The sequence below is a fragment of the Streptopelia decaocto genome, assembly GCF_964273445.1.
Source record: "Streptopelia decaocto genome assembly, chromosome: 2".
Taxonomy (NCBI): domain Eukaryota; kingdom Metazoa; phylum Chordata; class Aves; order Columbiformes; family Columbidae; genus Streptopelia; species Streptopelia decaocto.
The window spans coordinates 69821181-69845479 of NC_138655.1; the positions used below are offsets into that span (position 1 = coordinate 69821181).

At 37.1% G+C, this 24299-nt stretch overlaps 1 protein-coding gene across 3 annotated transcripts in view; it reads left to right on the forward strand.

Moving 5' to 3' along the window:
- Positions 1-24299, forward strand: part of GALNT1 (polypeptide N-acetylgalactosaminyltransferase 1) — a 90421-nt gene that overhangs the window by 9362 nt on the left and 56760 nt on the right. Inside the window, exon 2 of one of the 3 annotated variants that reach the window (XM_082046927.1) lies at positions 16848-17021. The exons of 1 other annotated variant lie outside the window; for it this stretch is intronic. The gene's annotated coding sequence lies outside the window, so the exon portion shown is untranslated. The remainder of the gene's footprint in view (positions 1-16847; positions 17022-24299) is intronic. One more of the 3 variants, XM_082046928.1, reaches the window with a different exon arrangement.

Consider the following 24299-nt stretch of genomic DNA (forward strand, 5'->3'; position numbering starts at 1 on the left):
TACCCAATACCCAAAATAAACCAAGTAATCTTACATATTGAATTTAATTAGTTCTTTAAAAAAGAAGCCCTATAAAACCCAGAAACCAAGTCCTTCATTTCTAGAAGTTTCCTTTGTTCTGGTTCCTTCTAGTTCCTTTTGGGTTTTGCAGAGTTGTCAAATCACATCTTTTGTCTTTGCATGTCCAGGAAAACTAATCACTCTTCTGCAACCACTTAATGCTTGAAATCTGCTGCGTGCAAGAAACCAATTGTCCCAATCTCAGCTGTGATTTGATTCACAGAAGTACAATAATATGTAATTTTCTTGCTTTGGATTATATCAAAGCTTTCTTTTGCAGCTTTAGGCTATCATGACTGTCCCTTTTTTCCCCAAAAAAATTGTGCTTTCCCAAATACAGCAAGAACTTCTTAGGGCTGAAACAATGGCTTTTCTATTCTTCTTGAGTGTTGTGTGTATTTGAAAGATATCTAAGAACTCCTTTAAACCACATTTTCCTCTTTGTCTAAAACTTAATAAAACAACTCAGCTTCTACCAGGAAAACAGTGCCTTTTATTTTTTTTTTATAGCCTAGTTCATGTTGTATGCACTACAGTTGAACAGCACAGAGTTATAGCCAGTAGTTTACACTAATCCACTACTTTATATCACGTGTTTTTAAACAAAGAAACTACAATGGGATAGTTTTTAAAATGAGCTGGCTTTCTTTATTGTCCCTTCTATGCAGAAGAGCCCAGACTTAAATAGCATGCAAGTCAGGTACTGATTTCCTAATCAAATGTTTGACCTTGGGATCCTCATAGCTAAATTTTCAACTCCGAGGCTGTAAAAATATACGATACCAACTTTCTTCTAATCGAGCCATTTTTTGTTGAGGAAACTAATGAAATTATGATTCACTAGTGCTTCCGTCTGCAGGGAAGAGCTGTACTGTCTATTTCTATGGAGCAGAAACGAGAACAATTTATTGATTTTTTCGAAGAGATGGTGTCTGCTTCTGTATCTGTCACTTGTAATGTGCTGGCTGTTAGTTTAAAATATCTCTCATCATTTACTGTTGTAACATACCTTCTTAACAGTTTTCCATAATTTGTGATTTCTTTGTCTTCTCCATTTGTTTGGGTGTGTAATGACAGGTCGGGCGTATCAATTTTTATTCAGAAGGCTGCGATAATGATTCAAGAATGGGAGTAGAGAAATGTATCTGAAATAAGAGAAAATAACAGAAATTGCTAGTAATTTGGGTTTTTTGATCTCTAGTTTGACATAACTTAGAGACTTGGCTGTCTGAAATTCAACCTTTTTCAAAAAACAATCCCTTTTTTTTAAGTGTAACTCAAGTATTTCAGAAAAAAAAAGAAAATTATCTCAAAGTCAGCTTACTGAGAATGTTCATTTTACCTTAACTGATCCTTGGAGAGTATTCAGAAAAGACATGAGGTCTTGTATTTTCCTTTGCATGTGAGTTCTTGACATAATTTAATTTACCAGAGATATTTCAGTGTATTTTGAATAAATGAGTTCCTTTGTGTTGTAACAATGTACTAAGCTGTTAGATAAAAGGTAAACTAGGATATGTCAGGAGAGGGAGACAATACTTTGAGAGAAGTGATGACTGGCATCTTTGAAGTAAATTGAAATCTATTTATGGCTGGGCATATTGAAGAGGAAATGAACACAGTGGCCCAAGTGACATACAATGTGTTTAAAGTTTTCCAAATCTGAGTCCTCTGGTGTGGAAAAAAAGGGATTAGTTTGGTTCTTTTGGTGGCAACTGGAACTGCTACTGCCTCAGCATCATGAAACTTGTTGTGGGCTGAGCAGTCCTGTTCAGAGAGAAGGAGAAAGTTTAGCGCGTCTTATGCAAACAGTTGTTGAAGAATTATCTTCCTTTTGTGAAAGGGATTTGTTTTAGATGGAGGGGTGGTGGAAAAAAATGTTTATTTGTAAAAATTTGAATGCTTATGGAGGAACATTACTGCAAAACCTCCAAGCTTATGAAGCCAGCTCTATGTAGATTAGGGAAATTTTAAGGGACTTCTATCTTAAAAACTGCATATATGTCTGAAAAACTTGTTACCTGCTGCAAGTGAAGGTTTATGGGAGAAATACTATGTTCAGCTTCAAAAATAAGGCTTTCCAGTTATAAATAAGCATCTTTTTGTAGCTGTTAGACAAGACTTTAATATACAAAAAGTTTGAAAGACATTTGGAAAAACTTAGTCACTCGCTTTGGCTGCATCGGTATGGATAAAATGTCCAGTCTTCAAGTGATGTGAGGGGTATTTCCCTGGCTGCACCAGCGCTGGCTGGGGTTCTGTTCTCTGCCTGCAGTCTGTCTGTGTTCTCATTGTACATCAGTGGGAACATCATGCCCTGTGGTAGTCCTTGTTGTAAAAGCTAATAGTGTTTTTATGTGAATGCATGTCCCAGCCAGGCAACAAAAATTGCTTTGGCAGGAGAGGAAGAGTTTCTTTTTGACACAGTATTACTTCCTGCTCCGTTCACCTTCAGTCCTCCATTGCTCTTCCCCTGTGTGCACTCCCCAAAATTTGTAGGCTATTTTTAGTCAGACTCAGTGGGCAAGGTCCTCAAAATATTAAGTTAGCAGAAGTTTGGAGAAAATTGATGTGGAGGAAGAAGAAAGACAACTAAATAGTTGCCTGTTCTTTTTCTAGCCTGCCGATTCCCCAATGACCCATGTTTTTGACTGACCAGATGGCATACCTAAAGCTTGGAACAAACCCTAGCATGGGATACCTCTTGCTGCTTTGGTAATTAAGAGACATAGGGAAGGTAGAATAGTATCATGTGGGCATGGAGGTTTTGGGAGTGGAGGAATGAAGAAGAGCTTGTAAGGGGCAGCAGCGTCAGGGTGCTGAGGTTATTGCTGTTGACTGAAATCCTGGGAGATCAGTTCTGCTTTTCACAGGGCAGGATAACTTGTTTTAGCAAGGGCTGTGTGCAGGTGGACTGTAATTTATTTCTAAGCATCAACATTCAGATAGTTTTTCAGTGTGCCACTGCTCCTACTGCAGCTGGTCCTTTTAAAATATAAAAAAAGTAGCCAGCTGCTGCTGTAGGGTAGTTCTGGGGGAAGTTAAACCATTTTGCTTGCATTAATGAGTAGTTGGTCATGTTTCTTCTCCCTGACACAAGGTTTCCAGAGTTTGCATATGAACATTTCAATACTGAATGTATTTTTTTTTTTTTTTTTACTGGGAATAGTTTGAAATCTGTTCACAGAAGAGATACTTAGCTTATAAAGTTGGTGTTTCATAAGTATGCTATCTCTTGTTCTCTTGAAAAAACGAAGGGGAGAATAGGAGAGCAGACTGCAGACAAGATGAAGTGAAGATTAATGTATTGTTCATACATGTAAAGTACATAAGCTAATGTAGTTAGAGAGAGTGATAACCTATTTTATTTTCTTTCTGAATAGCATGAGGAAAAGGAATGAAAGAAGCTCAGTTCACTGTCTTCATGCTAATGTTTTCTGCACTAAAATTAAACCTTACTGCCTTGGGAAAACTAAGGCTTTATTCTTAACCGTGGCACCTACTTGCACAGAAGGGTGGTCTGAGAAAATTAATAAAGCAACTGTCTGCCAAGATTTTCTTCAAATTAAATTGTTGGATATTTAGTTGTGACCTAGTTTCTTTGGACATGTGTTCTACACTAATCAACTGTTAGAAAAGACCCCTTATACTACAAATAACAGTAAACTGTTTATAATAATATTCTCTCACTTTCTTGAATGACTGCAGCTAAATAAGATTATTTTAAGGGCTTGACTGTTATCGAGGAGTGAAATGTTAGTGTTAAGTATGGACGTATTTTTAACACTGTCACCTATGCTTTCACTCCAGTTTTTACCTGAATTATCTGCTTTTTTCTACATGTAATATCTAACTTTATAAGAACTTTTTTGGCATATTAAAAAAAATAACAATCAAAAGAGTTTGTTGCTTCAAGCTTTGAAATGAATAAATCCTAAGAAAAAATATAGGTTGTCTTAAGGTGCATTGTAACTATTTTAAAATTTATTGTTAATGGTATCTGAATTGTGTTTCCGTTGATCTGCCTAATGGTGACTGCTCTCTTGTTGTTTTGTTTGTTTGTTTGTTTTTGTTTTTCTTTTAGCATATTAATAAAAGATTGCAAATTACATGTAATATAATCCATTCTGTTACCAGAATGAAGAAATGTTTAAGTGTAATGTTCATGGGTCATTGATGTTCTTTGCAAAGCATTATAAGTAAATGACAGGATCACCATATTGAAATATTGTACTGTTGGCTCCTCAGCTTGTAATTATTTCAGTAAGTATGTAAGCTGTAAATGGTCAAAGGCTAGACATCTGGTTAAAAAAATAAAGTGGTATCTGATAATCAGACATTGCTATGTTGAAGGCTGTTTCAGAAGATACAGATTGCCTCAAAGAGCTAGTGTTTCAGACTGAGGAAAATTGGGACTGGGTGACATAGTGATGTTACCAAGCGTCTTTTAGTGATTAAAAGTAGTTGGAGGTGGGTGAGAATTAGACATTTTGGTAGCATCTGAACAGCTTTGAAATAAGAACTCTGGTACAAGATCCTGTTGATCAAACTAAAGCTGCGATCTCCAGACTTCCTGAACAACTGCCCTGGGCATTGTGAAGGAAGCAATGACATTTCCCTTTTCAACTTTTTGACTTACTGCAGCGACAGACGGCATTGGAGAGTCTCATAGTCAATGCTTTGCCTAAAGGAATGTGTTGCGGGCTCCAAGTATAGGCAAACAGCAGTTGGGCAACCAAAAAACTCATAGGAGATGGGAACAGAAAAAAAAAGTGTTTGCAAATCCGGAACTATTGAGAGAATGTAGAAGTGTTGACTGGGGAGTATCTAGGTATTGGCAGGTGAGAGTTTTGACTAGCATGATGAGCCTGTTTAGCCAGTTTCAGGTAGGAAACAATCAGTTTGATCTTCTCCCTTCACATTCCTCTTGACTAGGGCAAGAGTAAAGCTTACTCTTGACATAGGACTTCGTTTCCTTTTCAGGCTTGCTCGTGCTTTTTGGAAATAGAAACAGAAAAATGGGAAAAACATGTGCTAAATGGTAGAGACATTGATCCAATTCAGGCAAAAGCGGGTAGCTATGTTTAGCAAGAAAATATCAGTGGGATTTTGGTAAGAAATGGGAGGGGTTCTTATACCCCAGTAAAATGTAAAATAGGCATACCATCAGATTTCATTTACAGCATAAGGCACACCGTTATAGCCCTGAGGTATGTTGGACTGATTTTTGTGGAGGTAGGCAAGAGAGTTGATGTATTTGGATAAGATGTAATGTCTTGAGCAAAAAATTACATGGTAGTACAAAACAGACAGACAAGACAGTCATATAAGAACTCAAATTTACATGTTGTCTAAATTCTTGTAGTTTTCTTTCACAAACATGCTGAAGATAGCACTGAACTTTAAGTCTTTTGCAAACTTTTTTGCCGTATTAATTCTTGATGAGTAAGCAGAATATTGTTGCTATGGTATGGAAAATCAAATTGAATTTTCCTTTCTGTATATAATTTTTCAATGACTATGGAAGGTTGTTAAGGCTTTTGCTGAAAGAATCTTATTTAAGACATCTTTTTTTTTTATTTAGAGTTTATTTAGAACTTAGTTTCTGGAAGCATGGAATTTTTTTTTGGTGCAAATCTAAGAGCAATGCTGACAAATCAGTGGTTTGAACATACTTGGTCTGTAGAACACTTCAGCTTGCAAAGCAAGTAACTGTTCTCAGCATTTGCTCTTCTTTTGAAGCTGATGAAGCACTTGAGCTGCTACTTATAGTTGCTTCTTATTAATTTTATATCAAAGTAATTTGAAGCTAAATGTTCATGTATCATACCATGGAAATCCAGCTTAGTTATTTTGAAAAACGCTTTGTCTTCTGTTTTGGTGGGAGCCCCATGGGGAGATAATTGCAAGCCCCAAGTTTTCAGTTGCGGAGGAAGGTCTTAGAAATACTTTTTCAGCTGGTATTGCTTCTCTAGTTTAGTTACTAATGATGAATTTGATTTGAGTCTTTAAAAACCATAGTACATTTCCTAACATATACAAAAATGTTAGTTGATACTTTCCACATGAGCCAGCGTTAAGAAGTGTTTTGCTAAGTGTGTGCCTTTATCAAACAGTTGAGCTAAAAGCAGAATGAGTTGGGATGCTTGTTTTGGCCTGTCATGAGGTGTGTGTAATAGTGTTGAGAGGTTCCTGTTTGCTTGTCTTGACGTCAAGATAAAGGTTTCAGGTTAAGTGGCTTAAGATAGTACTTCCAGTGATTTTTTTTCCCATCTTTCTAAAGGAATAAGCATAATTCAATACTGATTGACTAAATGTAGTACATTCGTATTTTTATCACTTTTTATTTAACCGTATTTTTAAAAGATGCCTTTCATTTTGGTGCTTGCTGAAGTGTTCTGTAGTATAGCCCATCTTCATCTCAAAATGTTCAGATTTTATTCTTCTGTAAGTCATAGTTCTCTCTGTATCCTGACCTTTATCTCAAAATAGCAAGTATTTAGCCTACTTGTTCCACTATTTTATCTTTAGTAACTTTGTTGTTATGGGTTGATTAGAAACTTAAACAATCTGAGTGTTTTCCTGCTGCTGCCTAACTTTTGGTGTACCCTAGGATGAGTTTCTATATGGAAGATTCCTGTTTCATCACTTTCTAGAACATTCAAACAAGAATTATTCCTCAACCTGAACCAGTCAGGTGTTTTAGGAAAGCAAGAGTTCATACAACTGATGTCTTTCCAGTTACTACAAGTGCTAAATGGTTGAATTTATATCTGAATAGCTGGTGGAGATTTCCAGTAGTGAAAGTTTCTCAGACCCTGAAGCAGTCTGCCAGGTATCAGATTAATAATCCTTCTCCTCATGATGTTATTATGTAATCCACACTGTTCCTGGTCCACAGCAGCTGCTAAAGAGGTGTTTAAATTGAGATAGAAAACTGATACAGAATAACAGAAAAACAAACAATTAGAGAAGATAGAAGGCATAATTACCATGTAACAGGCCTGTTGAGATTTAGCCTAACAACAATGGCCAGTCTCAAAATTAATGAATTAGGTGGTTAGCTTCATGAGCATGCCAGTTTGCCACTGCTGCTACAGTAAACAGTCTTTTCCTGGCCATTCTTTTCCTTCTTTAGGCATGTTTTATGAAATATATTGCAAAATTTTAGTACAGAAATGTACTGCAATACAGAAAATAGCTCTAACCTATACCCAAATGTGATGATGTCAGAAAGGAGTGTGGGGATCGAAGCAAATGCTTAGGGACTAGGGGACATTATTATGTATTCCTTGAGCTGCACTGCTGATTTTTAGTGTAGTTGATTTTTTTTTTTTTTTCCTACTCAATTTTAGGCATGATGTATATGTAACCTTGCATACCTTGTTCCCTGCATAGTGACATATCTTCTGGGTTTGTGCTTGTAAAAAGAAAGGCTGTGCAGACAGCTGACTGGCTCAGCCATCAGTAAACTAAGTGGAACAGAGTGTGTCTAGGAAGAAACCTTAGGATTTGCAGTGTCATTTGGAAAATTATTTGCTGGATTGCTGCATTGCCAAAGGCTGCATTAAAACAGGAGTGCTTTTTTTAGAAAAGCTAATTCATTGGTTTATTGTTGCAGTTTCCTCACCCGTGTTATGACAGTGTTAATAGCTCTCGATATTCTGTTTCAACTCCCTGTTACTGATTTTACAGAAAGGGACAAGGAGGAATTTAGGATAGGTATTACTAACCAAATCCATTGTTTTGGAAACTTGATAACATTGTGCTTCCTGTGTTCCTTTGTGGTAAACAAAACTTCCTGAAAATAGGGACCATTATCTCACCTGAAACCAGAAAATGTTTGCCTGCCTATTTCTACTTAAAAGAACAGAATAATTTTTTTTTTTTTTTTTTTTTTTTTTTTTTTTTTTTTTTGGTGAAAGTGATCTTCCTACTCTTGCAAATGAGAAATGATAGTAATTTGTCAGCTCAGCCAAATTTCAGATACTGTTGGAAGCAGCAGAGCTTTGCCTGGAGGCAGATGAAGATACCAGAAACTAGAATTTCTGTGGGAGACTTAGCATTTGTGTATGAAGGCATATGCTTGCTCAAGCAGTTTGTTGTTTTAGGGTACATATTCTGTTGACACTGACAGACAGTCTTACTGAAATGCTTTAAAACTGGCAGGAGGCAACAAACTATTCCTTCTTCACTTCTATGTTTCTTCCCTCACCACAACATTTTTGTTTTAAATAGAGCATTAATATTTTCAAAGAACTGATTCCCCAGGCCAGAGTTTTTTTTCCTGGGGGAGGTTCTACATGTTACTTATGTGCTCTAGGGTGTTTTTTTCTGAAGGTTTACTTTTATGTGCTGTAAGCTTACTGTTCCCTGAGTTAAAGTCCTCCTAATAAGCAGTGTGTTACTTTGGACTTTGGAGTTATGATATGCTTGTTCACCTCTTAAACAGCTGTCTCTAATATTTTAATTACATACTAAGGGACTAATGTAATGTATGATAATATAGGGCTTCATAAAAGCTTGTGGACAAGAATACCATTTTCTTATTTTACTCTTTGATTAACATGTGCTAATTACATCTTGCAAGAGGATACCTCCTATTTGATTTGTGAGGTTTTTAATGGTTACATTTGGTTCTTAAGTTAGTAAACATATAAATAACCCTTTTAAGCTGTGCATACAGCCATAAATTATTTGGTTTAGAATAAAGACTCCAATGTTTTTATTTCTTTTGCTATTAAGGTACAGAGCTGAATAGACAGTAGACTATCTCTTATGCCAGAGTGCTGGAAGAAACAATTTCTCATTGTCTAAACAGACATAATTAGATGTGTGGAGTAGTGGTTTTACTTTGGGGACTTTCTACCACTTAGCACTTTGTTTATTATCTTCATGAGAAAATATTATATCGAGATATTTTGTAAATGTTGAGAAGCATTGTGTAAATTTGACATTTGCTTTTACAAATTTGCCAGTTGATTTAATTCAAATACTGCCTGTTGTGAATGGGAGGTCCTAGGATCTTGCCTGGATACACCCCCCTCTCACTTTTCTCACTTGAAGTAATATGCTATAGTACACACTATAATACTCTGTTTGATCTTCAAAAAGCCTAAAGCTTTGGTAAGAAGTAGAAGAATTCTGTAGCTCCCTTTATGTATAGGACAGAGTTGCTCTAATGTTATTATACCACAGTTGTCTGTTGCCACTTACAGGCTTGATTTCTTGGCCTCTGGAAGGCTGAAGTTGTGATTTTCTAAACACTGTTAAAGTAGCATAACTGTCAATATTTTTGCATCCCTCTGATCATTTCTGAGGTAATGGGAAATATTTGTAGTTATCATCTCACTCTCTATAGTTCTATTAAAAATTACCAGTGGAAATGGAGAAACTGGGTATGACCATACCTCGGGTGCATTTTTTTTCTAAACTCCACTCTCCCATACCCTCCCCCTGTGAGCTTTCCTACTTCATCACAGAATCGACTGGGTTGGAAAAGACCTCAGAGATCATCAAGTCCAACCCTTGGTCCAACTCCAGTCCATTTACTAGATCATGGCATGTGTGTGTTTGTTTTTTATCAGATCAGAAAATGAAAGATTACAGATTGTTAGTCAAGTATCATACTGTGAATAGAGCAGGCAGCTTTCCTGAAGGTCTCTGCTCAATGTTGAAGAAAGCATTGATCATCATAGGGCATGCAATTTTACTGAATGTTTATGAGGGCAGCTGTGATTGATTGCTTTTTAATGTAGTTATGCATTTAACTATTTTGTATTCATAATTAAATGGGATTTTTTCCTCAATAGATCTGGGAACTTTTTGCCTGATGAGGCAGGGAAGACTAGAACAGGTTAAACAGAAAGGTTCATCTTTCTCAGTTGAAGGGATACTATGTTTGTTTTCCAGTGTTAATGTCACCTATGCTTTTTCTAGTGAAGAAGAGTACTCTGAAAGTGGACATTGAGTCATATTCATAACAACTAAATTAATAAATACACTTCGTGTGCATACCTATGCACATGTACGTGTCTGTATAGGTAGCTGAGGTTAATGCCAGCTGGTATACTGGAGGGAGTTGATGATTCTGCCTAGTTGCTGCTGCTTGGTTTAAGGCTGTTGCCATACTCGCATATTTTGAGGAATATGACTACTCAATCTGTTACACCAAGTGATAATTAATTATCTGATGTCTCCTGAACTTCATGTGACTCATGGTGAAGAATTGTCAGTGAGGTCTAAAGTCAGTGCTTTGTATGCAGGTGTGGCAGAATGCAAACCCCCCTCTCTCCCCCTCCCTCCTTCAGTATGGAAGGAGTAGGCACATCTCCCTCTCTCTCTGCTACTTGAGGCTAACAGCTTCTTCTGTTTGGCCCCAGAGCACCCTGGCCAGGGCCATTAGGAGAAGGGAGTGCCGAGGCGCCACTGAGCCGCTGGGCACCTGCGGCCAGTGTGGGGGATGTTTGGAGGCTTCAGGGGCACCCACAGCCAGTGTGGGGGTGCAGAGAAGCTTCTGGAATGCCTACAGTCAGATCTGATCAGCCAATATAAAAACGGGATTCTCATCGAGACTCTGCCCATTGTCGCGGGTCTCTCGGAGCACGAGCCAGATGCTGCTGCCGAGAGCCCCCGTCCCCGGGATGGAGACTCCGCTTGCCTCGCCGCCACGAGTGTGAGTAAAACTTCTCGCAGGATTTCGAGTGTATTTATACTTTCCGTGCACATTTGCACGTGTACTTTCTGTGCACATTTGCACACGTAACTTTCCGTGCTCCATACGAGCACGTGTATAAATTATTTCCTTGCACAATCACGAGTGTATTTTCCTCCCGTGCTTCCACATAAGCACGTGTAATATTCCGTGCACATTTGCACGTGTAAGTAAATTAACCCTCGCAGGATTGCGAGTGTATTATAAATTTACCCCCGCAGAATCGGGAGTGTACACTTCCCGTACTCACTACGAGTACATGTATCTCTTTTAAAATAATCCCACACCGTGTTCAGGCAAGTGTGCACTTCTCTGGGACTCAGGGGTGGCTCCAGCATTGTTTTGAGTGAAGCCACGTGCATGCACTCTGTGGACCACCTGTTGTATTAGTTGCTGCCCCTTAATAATTTTCCTCAACTAATATCCGAACCTGTATTTAAGTCACTTTTGGAGTGCTAAAACCCTGTTTCTCACCGGTTTAATAAAAGTTGTTTTGGACCCTGTTGTCCCTTAAACTAACCTCGGGGTGCCTCCGTGACAACAGGAAATGTGTTACCTGTAATGTCAGGGGTGTGCATCTGCTGCTGGTCCCACCTGAGAGCTTGCAAGTAGGGGGAGAAAAAACAAGACTGTTGTTTGAAACTGTTGTGGAATAGGATAGGAAGGTGGAGATTTTCAGAGGGAAGTACAGCTCAGTCTAACTTTCGATAGCCTATTATAATAGAAATATTACAGAAAAACTAAATTACCCACTCTTTATAAACAAACGAAGCAAACAGAAAACTCGTAGTTGACACTTGATCTTATTTTCTTGACTTCTGTGTTCCTTCATAGTGAATGCTTTGTCCATTGAAAGGGCAGAGAGGTGTCCAATGCATTTTGCACTGTGGCTCACATCCTCCACACGAATTGCGCTGGTTGCTTTGCATACTTGTGAAACAATGAGGGTAGTGTTTCCTGGTGGCTGAAGAGAAGGTGCAGAGCGTGTCTGCCAGCTCGTGGCAGTCAACACACAACTCTTTGTTGATAGTCCCTCTGAAGGCAAACATGCCCAGCCCATTGATGCTCTGTGCTCATACTTGAGGCTGGTGTACATTAGTGCTTTCAAAACAAACTGGTTTTGGTGATTGCTTTACTGATGTTTTTGAATCATGATAGATAGAAAGACTTCCAGCATCTTTACAGTTCTGCTCCTGATTTGCAAATAATCTGTTTTTTGTCTTTCTGGAGAACAGTTGTGAGGTTATGAAAGGTACCTTTTATCTTTTTTTTGGGTTGTGCAATTCTGTGTAGGTAGTATGAATTATGAAAAAGATATTTTTTACAGTCTAGAGAGATTTGGTGATGATGCTGAATATGATAGTAGACACTTTACTGATGAGAGCAGTACCTTGTCTGGTAATTATTTTTTTTCCTTACGCTTTCTAGCAGTGTAGTACTCTCAAACGAAGTGAAAACAAGCTTTGCTGTAGTCTTGATTTGGGAACAGGGGAGGAGGAAGAATTTTACAATTGACTTCTAAAAATAATATTTTCTTTAAAATAAAAGCCCTATGGGTTCAATCACTCTTGGTCTCTTTCATACAGTGCTAGTATTGGCTTGTGTTGGTTTGAGTCAGTGTCCCCAGAAGACAGAAGGCCTGTGAGAGGAAGGCGCTGCTGTGTTGTTTGCATGGATGTATTTGCCAGAATTGTTGCTTGATTGATGAACAACCTATTGTCTATTTTCTGACAAATTGCATGCAGGAAAAAAAAATCTTTGGATATTCTCCATGAAGAAAGATTTATTCAAATTGTTATTTTCCTTGCTGTTTTTCTGTATAACAAAAAGCCATGGAGAATTACAGAATAAAACTGGTGGCGCATGGGTTGGGGTTTTTTTTGGGGGGTGTGTGTTTGTTTGGGGTTTTGCTTGTTTTTTTTAAAATATATACTTGGTCACTTCAGGACCAACAGGTAGCAGATGTGTTTTTCTCAGTGTTGTAAATCTGTTTTCTCTGGAATTTCATAACAGGCTAATAATTTTCTGTCCTTTTCATGCGTTCCTGTTCACTCCCTTGCTCTGGTGTTTTTGACCATGTGCAGGGTCATACCACTGGACTGAGCTGGTAGGAAAATTGAGCTGATGAAATAGAGTTGGCTGCATACTTTATGACAGCTGTGTGATTTTGTGTGTGTGGGGAGGTGTGTCACTGAATAAACAGAAATGGGAAGATAATGCATGACTAAAAAGGAAGAGGTGAAGTGGTAAGTGGGGTAGAGAGTGACAATAAGGAATAGGTTCTTCATTGTGCGTAAGTAGCTCTGCATGATTGCTGTTATTAACATTAAATATGTCAGAAGGAAGTTCTCCGAATAATGGGAATGCAAATATTGAGGCTGTTCAGTATAGACACTTACTTGAATATGAGACAATTATATTTTGCACTCTACAAACACTGTGGCTGTGAATCTGGGCAGCATATCAGAGTGGCTGGCTAAAATTGGTTTAGGTTTAAATAAAAGCTCAGGGTATTGGATTCCCCTGAAAAGGCGATTTTCAAAAAAAACCTTTATTTGTTGTTAGGTGCCACTTACAAAAGCTGGGGCACCCACTGTGCAGAGGGTCTGGTGCATGTGACAACAGAACATTTATCTCGTAATGGAGTACAAAATGGGGCAGTCAAAATTATTGGCAAGGGAGATCTCTGTCTAGAATCATCCTGAGCTAGCATTAATCCTGTAAAATACTTGGAGTTGATGTGAGAACTTATTAAGTCTTGTAGGCTATTTGGATGCACAGTTTAAAGCAGAAGTACTCTTCTGCCTAGATTGTGTAGCAGTGTAACATGTTTTGGAGCACTGAAAGGTAATATCTACTGGTACCCTTAATCTAAGTACTCAAAACTGCTATTGCAGCAGAAGCTTTCTTGTTTTTCTTTACCTACATGTTCTGTTATTGGTATCTAGCTCTCCTGACCCATTTGCCTGTCTACGTCAGCAGTGTCCATAGATTATTGCTTTTTTTTTTTCTGTGTTACATCAAGAAAAGAAAGGGCACAGTGCGTCATCTTCACCTTGATTTCTTTTGCTTGTTTCTGGCTAAAATGGCTTTTGTTTTGGGTTGGAACCACGAGAAAATCACCAACCAGTTCTATGTGCATACTGTGTCTTAATTTTTGTTTTTGACAGGATGTAGTGGAAAATCCAGCTAGAGTAGAAACATACAGAAGTGGTGTAGTTACAAGTAAGACAGTCCTCTCTTTGAACATGTAGTATAGGGGAACAAATTTGGAAGCCTTATTGTAGAGATCAGAAATGCATAATCAGGCCAATCTAACTTCCTCTACAACAGGAAGCTTGTGGACTGGAGAAAGCCACACATGATAGTCTTGCAGAGCAAGCTAAGGAAATATGGCCTAGATAAAAAAAAGCTATTTTAGGATCTGTGTAAAATCATCAGGTTAACAGTAAGCCAGAGTTTTATTTTTCAGTATTTCACCTTCAGCAAAAGAAAGCATAGTGTATGGGATTTTGTGAAGTTCTTTTAGGTTATTGTTCTTGTTCATGAACTGGGTAATGGCATACTAGATTATTATAAAATCCGAAGATACTAGGTGTTTGGGAATAAACACAGGTACACGAAGCTGGAATGACAATTCAGAAAAGTCTTGAATGTTGGAAAGACGTCCTGAAAGAATAGGATGTGATTTAGAAGAATAAGTGAAATGCTTTACATTTAGGTCAAAATAACATAAAAATAAAAGATGGACAAAATCTGTTTAAGTTGTTCCTGCCATTCCATTCCCCACCCTGATCGAGGACAAGCCATGAATTATAAAATGAAAGTTAACAACGCAGCATTTTTCAGAAAGAAGTGTGTGTATGTATTGGCATGAATAAACGGTGGCATAATGTAGAGGATATGTGGAGTTGAACTTTCTGCTCTGTTCTGTGTTGTAAGGTTAAAATACTGTGTAAGTTTTGGCTATTGTACTTCAAGAAAGATGAAGGCACAGTTAATTTGCCTCGCGAGGGTAATGGTAATGGCTGGTGATTTAGAAAAATGGTATGTGCAGAAAGAATGATTGAATTGGCATTTTGTAACCCAAAGAAAAGATCAAGGGAAATGATAAGCTTTTAAGTGTGTGGGAGTTCACTACAAAATAGCAAACATCTGCCCTTGGTAGATGTGCCTTGCTTACTAATGGCAACATGGACCATTCTCTGTGTGTCCTGCTCTCATTGTTTGCATTTTGTTTGTGTGTTTTAAAAGAGCTATTTTTGTCCAGTGTCTGAATAACATTGAACAAGGAGCCTGTTGTTTTAGGATCCTTTGAAGAAAAATATAAATTAGCAAAATAATCACTTGTAATCACTTCATCTAACCAGATAGATGTATAGATAGATACTAGTTAAAATTCTTGAATAGATAGAAGAAAAATTGCTCCCAGATTTGCCAGCCACTTATCCAGAAATGTACTAGTTTCCCCATCTGTAAAAATGGATTGTGTTCTCCACCTCCGTAAAGCACTCGAGTTTTACTGAAGAAGGATGTGACTAATTTGCTTTGATAAAGGTGATTGGATCTCTTCAGAATTGTCATGATCTCTTAAATTTTAACACTTTGAGAAAGGTAACAATCACATAATTTATGTTAGTTGTCCTGCTGGGTATGTCTTGAGTCATCTTGTGAATCTGTATTTTTCCTACCCCTTTGAAATGTCACATTTTTTTGGGATTTGGTAAAAATTGATATTATTTGTGGGAGATCCTTAGCCTTGGGAGATCCTTTTACTCTTGTAAAATTCAGACTGTAAACCACTTCTGTGGATGTAAAACTGGTTGCTATCCCTATTCCATTAATATGCTTTATGAGTATTTTGGTAATCTGTCTTCGAATGGAGAACAAAATTAGGAGTTGAGATACTTTTCTCTTTCTACAAAAAAAGGGGAGCTGCCACATATTACACTTACTTCACCTGCCTTAGTACTGAGATAATAATGTGTTTCAGAATAAGTGGTTGACAAACATCTTTCCTATTACTGCCAATCTTGGCTTTCTTTACCATGTGTTTCCTCTGTACTGTCATGTTATAGTGTCATCATCTTATTTTTTTCCTCCCTTTTACATAACTTAATCTGGACAGACAATACATAAAGCTAACAGCTTAAACAGGTAGAGCGATAAACCTGAATAGTTTAGTAGGCTCATATATAATATGGCAAATACAACACATAAGCTTATAACATATGGCTAAATATTAAGTGTAGACAAGTTACAGTTGCATTAAAAATGAAAAAGTCTGCTTTTTTATCTGCTAAGATATTTTATTTACTTTTCAGCCGCTTAGAATTTTCTTCAGATGTTGCTGTATTAACTAGCTAAAGAAACAGATTTAAAGGAATTAATTCAATATTGCTAAAATTTTAACATATAACTCTTGGAAATGCTCAGGCATAGTTTTTCAGGTGTCACTTTTTTTTAGAAGTGAAAAAATCATTACTTCTTAAGCATCAGGTCTGTTTTAGTTTAATAACACCTTTTTATTACAAAAGCTGTCATAAATACTAATGTTTAACTTGTGGGCGAGAGGAGAGAATGTGAAAAAACCTACATCTATGAACTAGAATATGTATGGGAAAATTTAGTCTGAAAGAATGATCATCTGGGGAGCTGCTCATGTGAACGTGTGCTGTTGAGGAGGCTGTTTTCTAGCCTTATCAAGAGCAATTCATTGTTGTTTGTGCTAAGTGCTCATGATTGGATAGAGGGCGACATATATAGAACTCAAAAATAGATAACTGCTTATTTGAGAGGACAGGCAGTCCTCCCACTTAAATCATATCATCTGAAAGGCTAAAAAATTTTGATGACTTGTTCCACCTCTCCACTCTACCCTACATATGTTTTTTTCCTCACAGGCTCAGTTCACTGCCTCTTTTTAGATGCAGTCTTTTGGCTCCTTCTCCCTTGCATAGGATTTTGGATTTCGAAGTCTTAAATGCTGGATAACTTTCCTTCTCTTCCTCTTTACCTCAAACTCTGCCAGAATTGAGTCTGGAACTTATCTGAATTTCTGTTCTTCTTCTAGGACAGCCTTAAGACCTTGTGGATGGAAGACCTCTTTTGCTTCTACGTTCATGTCAGAATGGCCTAGGCCAGTCTGTTACTCTATGGTTCCTACCACAGGCGCTCTACAGCAATATATTGGGATTTTGCCACCAGTGCTAGTGGACTTGCAGATGGCTGTAAACCTGCAGAGGAGGTTAGTACAAAATGTGATCCAGGAGTTTTATGCTTTGATGAGGTCCATCTGCTGTGGATGTATCTGACAGCAAAGAGTGCTTAGAGTCTGCCTATATGCTACTACTTTGTCTTTGCGTATTCCATATGTTTCTGTTCCTTCAGGGTTCTGGGGGACCAGTTCAGTTGTCCGCAGCTCATAAACAGGTGTCCATAAGAATCCCTTTAGATATGAGTACAAGCCTAATTTATCAGCTACTGTGGTTGTGCCTTGGTATTGAAAAATACAATATCCAAGTGGGTAAAGTACCTCGTTTTTGGTTCTCCTAAACTTAACTTCACTTTCTTAGTATGATATCATCTTGAAAAGAGTGATCTAGGCCGATGAGCTGGAATTCAGATCAATTTTCAATCCAGCTGAACTAAAAAAAGCCTGTTTTTTATTTTCTGTGTTGCTACAGTAAACACAGTTCCCGTAAAGTATCCTTGTCAGACAAGAGAGGACTTATTAAACTACCACTGTGTAGTCACTAGCTGCACAGTGAGGGGTTTAACAACTAATTTCTTGTTAAGCTTTCTTTCTGTGTGCGTCTCCCACTTGCTACTGGTGTTTTAAGCTTGATTGAAAGAAGATGGGGAGCCATAGTTTAGTGAGACAGATGGGCAAAGCTGTGGTACAAGTCTTTTTCCTTTGGCAGAAAAGATTAACCCCTTCAGTTGTAGTAATATTTAGTATGCTGCATGTTATCCTCCACTTGATAACCTTGGTATTGGCATTTTGTGCTTATTTTCCGCCTTGGTTTTTTTTTTTTTCTTTCCTGCAAACCTGTTAGGACCTCTCATAAGATTAGTTTTCACAGACTGAGTTCTGAAGAACTCATTGGGGCCAACTTTGAAGTTCAGGTTCAGTGAGGTACAAAGGAAAAAGCCTGGTTCAGGGCTAAGTGGATCCTTTTCCAGTCAACTTCAAAAGATCTTAACCTGGCATGTACTCTTAATTTCAGTGCTTAAAAAGTGTAGCTTGGACAAGCATCAGTTTACGGGGGAGGGAAAAACAGATCCAGAATTACTGCCTAGTACCTTTAAATAATAGCTGAAACTACTCAGAATTAAAAAATCAGGGTAAAAAAAAGAAAGAGCAAATTTTTTATTTCTGGACTTCCCTGCTTATGATCTCAAGCTGTAGCTCCACTGACATTTCTTTTGCTGTAGCCAAGACACCACTTCTGTGGTTGTTGACTCTTACCGTAAGTTTAATAAAGGAACAGATTTGCGTGGAAGTAGCCGCTGTTGGGTGCAATACTTGCCTGGTCTGGGTCTGCACTGGGGGACTAGTGTGGTTGAAGAAACAGGATTGTTTTTGGTTATTCTTCAGTTGTATCAGTTCCCTGATTGAGTTTCTTCATTGGTGTGTAAATTTTTGCTGGCAAAGTGGAAGGCTGGCATGTTGGAATGAGAGAGAAGATGGAGTAGACACTACTCATGCAGTAGGGTGTTGGTGAATCTTTAACCATGATCTAACCAAGTAGTATTGCCTCTCAGGCATATCTGCTCTCTGTTGTAAAGATTCTAGTATCTTCAGAGAAGTTGAATATCTTTCAGAAAACTTACTGAAAAGTAATTTTAAATTAATTGAAGCACAAAAGAGGATTTAAAGCTATCTGATTTAATTTAAATTTTTAAAAAGTGATTGTATTACTGTGGTCTCCAATTTACACATAGCTGAGTTTGCAAATGTTCCATCATACTCCCTTTTCTAATGTTTTCTGACACATTAACCTTTTCACCTGTTTCTCTTTCGGCTTGTAGTCAGGTATGAATTTTGAATTGTAAAAAAGCTTAAGTCGCTACCAGCTTCATACCTTCAAAAAATGATGTGTCAAATACATTAGCTGTTTTTTACAAAGTACCTGACAGCTTCTGGAAAAAAGGTGCAAAGTAATAAACACCTGAGTATTTGAAGGAACTTGAGTAATTTAGTGATGCTTAATACATATCTGCCATATCTAATGCTACACTGATTGTTTTCACTATGCAACTATGCAGAAAATTGTTAGCAATAGTTTTACCGATAACTAGGAAAAAAATGAACTCTTTCAATAAATAATCTTTCTGACTTAAATTACATATCACGCTCCAGATTTCTCTGGACTGCTGCACAGTGCAACAGATAACAAATTCTAAATTTTATTTACTTTGTTCCCTTACTGATGCAATACTTATCTCTTGATATGGCTATTTCATTTAAATTTGCCAAACTTTTTTCATATTAGTATGGAAACTTACAAGTTAAACCAGATGGAAGACCTTTTTTGGAATCAGTAGCTGTGAGAGTATAGTCTTGAAATTTAGCACGTGAGTGGATCTACCATCTTTCTTCTAGAGAATTAAGAAATACAATACAGCAACACTGAAAAAGTGTTTATTACAGAATGCTGAAAATGTAGCATTTTTCTGTGAAAATGACTTCGTTTAAATACTTTCTATGATCTAAGTGAAAACTTTTTTCAGTTTTATTGGGTTTTTTGTTGTTTTTACTTTTTTTCTAGTACTTTCACAAAGGAGCTCAAAACATGGTAGGTTTGTTCTTGTTTAAAGAAGTGTATTTTTGAAGCTGTTGATAAAACAGGATTGCTTTTTTCTATAGAACTCAGCTTATGTTTCCATACTACTGCTTTTGATCAAATGTGAACACGAATGTCAGTTTTTATTTTTTGGTGAAGTTGAAAGTTGGGAGAAGTGCTCAGTGGATATGTTTTGCCTTTGGAAATCCAAACTGGAATTCAGTGCACAAATTTAAGGGAGTGGAGCATCTCCATTATGAGGAAAGGCTGAGGGAGCTGGGTCTCTTTAGTTTGGAGAAGAGGAGAGTGAAGGGTGACCTTATTAAAGTTTACAAATATATAAAGGGTGAGTGTCATGAGGATAGAGTCAGGCTCTTCTCCGTGACAACCAATGGTAGGACAAGGGGTAATGGGTTCAAACTGGAACACAGGAGGTTCCACTTAAATTTGAGAAGAAACTTTCTTCTCAGTAAGGGTGGCAGAGCACTGGAACAGGCTGCCCAGGGGGGTTGTGGAGTCTCCTACTCTGGAGACATTCAAAACCCACCTGGACACCTTCCTGTGTAACCTCATCTGGGTGTTCCTGCTCCGGCACGGGAATTGGACTGGATGATCTTTTGAGGTCCCTTCCAATCCCTAACATTCTGTGATTCTGTGATTACAGTAACTTGATAGGGCTACCCAAGAGCTGTTTTAAATTTATATCTGGCTGTTTCATGTAGACCTTTTTCCTTCTTGTTGTATTTTCTCTCATTAATCGTGGTATGCTTTTTATAATGCTGTGTCCCGAGTGCAGAAAAAAGTTCATTCTGAAAAAACTATGAAACTAAGATATTCTTTGTCACACTTGGCTGGATTTAAATGCAACATGTTCTTCAGCTCAATGTTCATATTTTGTGTTTTTAAGTTTCAGTAAATCAAGTCTACCTGGTGTATTAATTTTATTTTTTTGGTTAATTGGAAGTACTACTCGAGTGACTATGAAGATATTTAAAATATTTACTGTAGAATTGGAGATGAGTCTGAGAAAAGGTGTAGCCAGCATTTAGTTTGTCTGGGAATACTGAAAAATTGGCTTCTAAATATTTTTATAGAGTTACCTAATACATCTAGCTTGGGGCAGGAGGGAGAGGACAAAGTTGTTCACAAAGAAATTAAGAGACTGGATTTTTTGTCCTTTTTAGTCCTTTTAGTTTTGTTTTGTTTTGTTTTCCTATATATAATCGTAGTATTGTGCAGTTGAAATTTATTCTGCTGGCTGGCCATATATTGCCTTGTTTTTCCCATCAAATTTCTGCCAGTCTTTCATGACTATTAAGTTGTGCTTTTTGGACATTTTTGGTATACCGATCTAACTTTTTCATGTATTTTTATTTTCTGGGGACTTCTACTGTAAAAATGGTTTCATTGGTTTGTATTAGGACTGGCACAAGACCTGGGTGGGTCAAATTGAGTTTTTTCCCTACCACCTGATGGAATGTGGAAGCTCTGCTTGCTGATAACTTATAATAAGCTAGGTGTATGTCCGTGGTCAACTACGATTCCTATGCTTAGGTCCATCATTTATAACTGTCTGCTTTTACAGTTACAGAAAGACATATGTGTTGGATAGGTGAATACTGTGTGCTTAAGGTTTTTTGAATCATACGGGTAGCTGATTATTTCTTAAACAGGTGGGGTTTTAACTATTACTTCTCCTCTTTCCTCTTCCTTTTCTTAAATAGTCTTGATTGCTGCAGCAACAGAAGATCACTTTTTCGGCTTGTCTCTGCATTATTGTTTGCTTGCTAGCAACCTAGGAGATGTAGACGTAAGAATAGTGGGGGAAGGAGGGTGCATCTGGTGCACAGAACAGAATTGGTCAGAGTTGCTGCCTGCCTGAGAGTTAAGGAGAGTTTGCTTGCTTGAATATCCAAGGGAAAAGTGCAGTGGAAAGGAAAAGGAGAGTAGACGTCTGTTGTGAGAATGTCCCAAAATTAGCCTTTCAACATTTCAAAGTAGACAGTACTGATAATTCTGTAAATTCTCTTGTATTGTTAGTCATCACAGGTGCTTCAGCATATAAACCTCTAGCTCACTCGAAGTCTGAACTCCAGAGTTTAAGCTCTGGTCTTGTGGAAATATCAGTATCAGTGCTGGAGACCAAGATGCCATGGGGACAAAGAAAGTATCCCATCCTTTAGTCTGGAAATGGAGCCATTGCTGTATTGGGCTGTTTGCAAAATACTGTAGCAAATTCTCCCTTTCGATTTCTTCTTTCCTTGTCCCGTCTTGAAAATGATCCCAAATTCTTTTCTTCTGGTTTATCTCTCCGAAGTAGAACCCAAAATATAAGCATTGTCTGCCTTAGAAATAGATTTTTACATGGACAAACTTATGGATAGTTGAAGAAAAGTAGTTCTTTTTATACCATATGTACACTCATATGGGTTGTCTATGGAAATAAAGAACTTAAAGCATGGCATTTCTCAAGCTTATTTTGTCAGGGATATCTGGGAAGACAGAATTAAGAAAAACTAAATCTAAAACAATCGAGTATAAGTAAGAGGGAAAATGAAAGATGGATGTGAAGAATCTTATCCTTAATGCAATACTGTGTATATTAATACAAAATAGTTGTTAGCAGCCAAAGTTACCTGCTGAGCAGACAGCTCTATGATGTGAAAACAAACTTCATGTGTGACTGTATGCTTAATAGCTATATGGCCTGTCTGTATAAATACAGCCATTTGCTTTCTGTGTAGAATTTATATTTGCATATAGCAAGCATATTTGCTATATTGCATAGCAAAGGGGCACAAGTTTTTGTGAGAAACATTGCAATAATTTTCATAGAGGTGTCATGAAATTGGGCAATGCTAGTTTGCCTTTTTGTTTGTTTTCGTACCTGATCAGCCTTTTCTTTCTAGTGAAAAAGAAGCAAACATATATTCTGATTTTTTGGGGGGTTGCTTTTCTTTTTTTGATAGAGATCTGATGTTTTCTCTGTATTTCAAAAAGTGTTTAGTCTTGAAAAACTGCTGAGCTACTTTTGGTTAGAATTTTTGTGTTTCCTTAGGCATGGTGGGTTGTGTTTTTTTGTTGTTGTTGGGATTTTGTGTGTGTGGTGGGTGTTTTTGTTGTTTATATATATATATATATATATTTTAAAAAAACCCACTATCTGCAGCATCTTTGTTAAAGGTGTGTCAAGCAAAACTTGTTAACAAAACCTTTGAGTTCTTTACCTTTTTTTTTTTTTTTCTGGAGACAGTATAGCCCACCATGTGTTAAATGATTGTCATCCTTATTTTGTCAAATTATATTTCCTAATTCTTTAAGTCTTCATGTTCAGTCACATGCATTATCCTATTCAGCAGTTTTTCACTTGATATCTGCCTGTATTCGATTTGTCAGCAGGTTCTGCAGTTACTACAGGCAGAATTCAGCCAGCTTCTATACAATAAACACCATGTGGCCCCAGCACATACCATCAGTTTTTCTTTAAGTGTACTGTTTTCAAAGCTTTTCTTCTGGAACACTTCTAATTTTTGTAATATTTTCCACATATATTGAAGGCAGAGAGAAAATGCTCTTTGAGTGTATTTATTTAGTATTTATTCAAGTTCCCATTCTGAATTTTTAATCTGCAACAGAAAGTTTTCAGGATTAGAGGTTTCTGCAGTCACTCACATAAGGAGTTTACTACTACTTGCCCTACGTTTCCAGAAATCTCCTTTATAATATTTTTTTTTTCTTAGTTAGCCAGTTCTGTTTTTCTTTAATTCAAATTCTTGCCCATTAGTGATTCATCCTTAATGATGACTATTTGCCTATGTAATTTTGTGCTGTCTTTAAAAGTGTTTGAGGAATTAATGAACAATTTTATTCCACTCTAACTTTTGGCTTTGATACATATCTAAATAATAATCAGAAGCTTTATGGAGATTGGATGTTTTGAAACATTTGAGGCTTAGCTTGCAAGATCTAACAGTTTCTCCTAATATGAGGAAATATCAAAAATGGTTTTATAAAATATTTATTCACTTGACTGTTTATAGTCTGCTTAGGTCTTTGTCTATGAAAAATATGTAACCAACTTGGTGATGGCGAATTCTTCTGACCTTTAAGTAGTCAAAAATTTCTCGTTGAAATTTGTGATACTTTAATACTTTAATACTGACATCTGAGTTGCTAGTTTTCTTCGCTTCTATCTTAAGACCAGAGCAGAGAGTAAATTCCAAACCCCTTTGTCTGTATCCATCAGTGTTTTCAGGAAGAATCTGCTTATTTCTGCAAAATACTTCAAAAGCAAATGCAACCTGATGTTTGTAACTGTTGACATGTGCAGACTGTAGAAAGTATCATCTGCAGAAAATTCTGTTGGGTATTTGACACATTTGTATGAAGAGTGATCTATTGATAAGGATAGTATTCATTTTATTTCAGTCTCAGCTGGTAAAAAAACTGAGTTTGCAGTTTGACATTTTAATGTAGAACTTTAAAAAAAAATTTGAAGTAAATCTGATTTTCTGGACTATGCAGAAGCATTATAAAGGAAGATGAAAAATATGAGCATTGAGAATACGGAACAGCTTACTTTGTTTTTACTTCCATATAGTCTAATCTAGTGCATATGATTTTTTTAAACAGATTGTTTGCAATAGTAAATCTGTTTATCTTCAGCAGGAATTTTAACTTCAGAAGAAGTCATGTAAGTTGGTGTGTTCTGCTTATAGCTTATTCATCTTGCACCT